Source organism: Triticum aestivum, chromosome 2B (assembly GCF_018294505.1).
Source record: "Triticum aestivum cultivar Chinese Spring chromosome 2B, IWGSC CS RefSeq v2.1, whole genome shotgun sequence".
Taxonomy (NCBI): Eukaryota; Viridiplantae; Streptophyta; class Magnoliopsida; order Poales; family Poaceae; genus Triticum; species Triticum aestivum.
In genome coordinates this window covers 803,651,164-803,655,141 of record NC_057798.1, presented here as the reverse complement: position 1 = coordinate 803,655,141, position 3,978 = coordinate 803,651,164, and the positions used below count along the sequence as shown (strand labels likewise).

Genomic DNA, 3,978 nt, shown 5'->3' with positions numbered 1-3,978 from the left:
GCTTCTTGTCGACGACCTCAAGGATGGCTTCCCGGCCGTAATAGTATCCACGCCCACTCGACCAGCCGGAAGACCTAGTAAAGAGTAACGTTGATGAAGATGGACCATTATATTCCTAACACAAAAGTAATGTTATGCCTTTGCGAGATAGAGCTTATTTTTGTGTGCCAAGAGATAGTGAGATACAACAACCTTCCAATAATCATTCAAACTAAGTATATTCCAGATACCGAGTATTCAGGTGATTTAAAGCCTATTATAAATCGTATTGAAAGATCAACCCACGATTCTATGAATGAATAGACCAGACGACTAGAGCGTACTGAAAACCCATTGCTGAGTTGGAAGTTGGAAGCATGTCACCTGCCAGGACAAGAACATACGGTGCGCTAGCTGTCCCATCCCGGCATATTACATCAATAATACTTCCGACAAGAAATCAAATGTTCAGTAGCGAAAAGGAGGCCTTTATATTACTACATTAACACTTCCCACAAGAAATCAAATGTCTAGCAGTACTAGTATTGATGTTTCAGTAGCGAAGAAGAGGCCTTTGAACTGGTCATGGAAGTGCTAGCGTCGGAGGAAGTAGTGGTACTGGAGGTGTGCGGCTGCACGCTGGAGTTGGACGACAAGTCCGCGAGGGCGAACGGGGGAGAAGCGTACATGGGTACCGGCATCTTGGAGGGGAGCACCGGCAGCTTACTGCAGGCTCTGTGGACCTTGGAGTTGGACTGGAGCGCCCCAATGGCTGTCCTGATGGACGGTCGCGCGCTTGGGTCCGGATGTGCGCACCACAGCCCGACGACCATCACCCTCTCCACCTCTGCTGCGTTGTAGTCACCGTTCAGCCGCTCGTCGACGGCCTCAAGAATGGCTCCGTGGCCATATAGCCCCCAGGCCCACTCGACCAGCCGGAAAACGCCGCCGTTCTTCTGCTTGTCCTGGTCGGCCGAGGTTATGCTCATTGGCCTCGTTATGCTCATTGGCCTCCTGCCGCATGCTACCTCCAGTAGAACCACGCCAAAACTGTACACATCGGACTCGGCGCTGGCCCTACCGGTGCTCACGCACTCGGGATCCAAGTAGCCCGGAGTCCCCGAAATTGCGGTCATTGTTTGCACCCCAGCGGCATGGTCAACGAGCCTCGCTAGCCCGAAGTCGCCTAACTTGGCTCCAAAGGACTCGTCGAGCATCACGTTGCTGGGCTTGATGTCCCGGTGTAACACACATTGCTCCCACTCCTCATGGAGGTAGAGCAGTGCAGACCCAAGCTCCTGCAATGTCTTCATCCTAGAGTAGCACTCACAGTTAACAACTCAACATACATAAGGTTTACGAGCAAATGGTTGTGTACTCCTGAGAGTATGTACTTTCGCTCCTCATATACCACATAGATGAATTTTTTATACCTCTTTATTTATTTTTAACATACTTTATTAACAATTAGTAGATACCCCAAAATGAGTTTTATGAAAAAATTCATGTGAGACTCATATTTTTTAACGTTTACATATGTACTGATTTGTTCGTACGTGAAAAAAGTACATTACAAAAAATACGTCGCAAATGATTTTTTAACAAAATTTGTATTGAGGTATCTTTGAATATTTAATAAAGTATATTGAGAATGATAAACAGGTATAATCAATGCACATATTAGGTATATTGAAGATGAGAGTACATACTCTCATGAGTACAGAAAATTGGCCCTTACGAGCAAATGGTTGTGTACTCCTGAGAGTATGTACTCCCATTCCTGATATACCACATAGATGAATCTTTTATACCGTGTTACATTACATAAAATATGTACCTCATTGGCCACGTGAGGAAGGTGCCCTGCTTGCCGTGGAGATGGATGTCGAGGCTGCGGTTGGGCATGAGCTCGTAGACCAGCAGGAGCTCCTCACGGTCATGGCACCAGCCGAGGAGCTGCACGAGGTTCCGGTGACGCAGCCTGCTTATCACCTTGATCTCTGACTTGTACTCCCTCTCTCCTTGCATGGAAGACTCCTCATGCTTAGGGTTGGAGAATCTCTTTATGGCCACGGCTAGACCAACCGGCTCTCCTCTTAGATAGCCTCGGTATACGGCGCCGAAGCCACCTTGCCCAAGCTTCTCCTCCGCGGCGAAGTTCCTCGTGGCTTCCACCAACTCCTGGTATGGGAACCATCTTGGCCCGTCCCCATCTCTAACCCCGTCATGGGCTTGCCTTCACATTCTATGTCTGTGTAGTTCTCCTCGGTCTCCATCATGTTCCCAAGACGACGGTGGCGCAATACGAGTGTTGCCGCAGCAGCGAAGAGGAGCACAAGTAACATTGTTGTGCCGACGGCTGCTCCGACAACTCTAGAACCTGGGCCTCGCCCTGCTGCTGCTGCTGGTGGTGGTGGTGGTAGTGATGATGATGGTGGTGGTGATGATTGGGCCTGTGGTTCCAACGAAGAGTTGAAGAACCAAGAGTGTAACTGATGCACTTCCATGGACATGGACGTGGATGCGGAGAAGCCAATGGAGACCTGCTTCGACAGTGCACTCTTGAGGTCAACCTCGGAGCTAAGCCAGTAAATCCTGCCTCTCGGCCGGCCATATTTATCATCACCGAGCCATACTGTCACATTTAAGATGCTGGAAACGCCATCGTACTCAATCTCGGCGGTCAAGTTGTCCATGAGGTCAAAGCTCTCTAGGCTCAGTGTTTCCACCGATACTAGGGAGTTGACGTCTATGCCAATGTGGTCATAGGTGGTGTTTGGGTCAGACACATCCGTATTATTGAAAGTGTCGAACTCCACCGCCACGAACCGGCTGTCACCGGAGGCCAGCTCACCTGGGCTCTGGTCGGTGAGGCCGAGGTTGTAGCTGGGGCAGTTGGCCGGCATGCTAGATTGATCGGTGAGGAAAAAGGCCATGCCCTGCCCCTTGTTGTCTATGTCGCCTATAATGGCGAACGTGAAGCGAGTGGTGAAGCTGGCCACCTCGCCGGTCGCCTTGTCCCAGAGCAACATCGGCTGGGCGCTGTACCACGCCTGACCATTGCTGCCCTCGATACCATTGTACCTGTTGGCGCTGATGTCGATCCATCCGACGCTGAAGGATGCGTCGCCTTCGATCGTGATGTTGTTCCGGTCTGTTGGGCTGAAGGTGGAGTAATCAAAGGACAAGGAGACAGCAGGGGTAGCAAGGTAGGAGAAGAAGAAGATGAGGAGGAGAGCGCCAGTGGTGGCTGCCGAAAAGCCAACCATCCCAGCCGGGTGCTGGCGACGATGCACAGTCCCCAGGCTCAATCTCTTTGTGTGTGTATGTGTGTGTGTGTGTGTGTGTGTGTGTGGTGTCTGTGTGCACGCTTGGTGGTGCGTAAACTATATACAGAAGGTATATATAAAAACTATTGGTAGAGGAAACGCCAGGAACAAGATTCTTTCATGAACGCAACAGCCCCCCACATCTGCCCCCCGCTCGGGCGACTCGGGGGCTCCCCAACCCTAGCCGCCGCCGGGCCTAGCCCATCTTCCTCCCCTCCTTCCGCCGCCGCCGGAGGACGCCGCCGGCTTGTGCCCGGAGGCCGACGGCGGTGGCGGGGGCTCTTCCTCCCTCCCGCATCTCAGGGGCGACGGGGCCCCAACATGTGTGGAGGTGCGGCCGATCTAGATGCGACGGCATTGGCTTCGACGACGGCGGCGGTCGGCCCTGCCTCGGGCCACGGGCGGCGGCTGGCCTGGATCAGGCGGCGGCGCGATGCGCTCTTCGGTGGCATGTCATCTGGCTTTAGATCGGCGGCGGCGGCGAGGGCCTGGTGGACTGCTTGGCAGCACCCATGGCAGATCTGTTCTGGCTGGTGTAGCCAGTGGTGGTGGTCATCTTCTTCGTCGGGGGTGGCCGGCCAGAAGCTTGGTGATCGGATCTCGAGATCCATCATCTAGTCCCGGCTGCGAGTTGGGGAGACATGGTTGCCGGTGAAAACCGAGCCGATGG

General features: G+C 52.9%; 1 pseudogene; it reads right to left on the bottom strand.

Annotated features, from left to right (window-relative positions):
• Positions 1–518: 518 nt before the first annotated feature.
• LOC123047555 (L-type lectin-domain containing receptor kinase IX.1-like) lies at positions 519–3,248 on the bottom strand (annotated as a pseudogene).
• Positions 3,249–3,978: the final 730 nt, after the last annotated feature.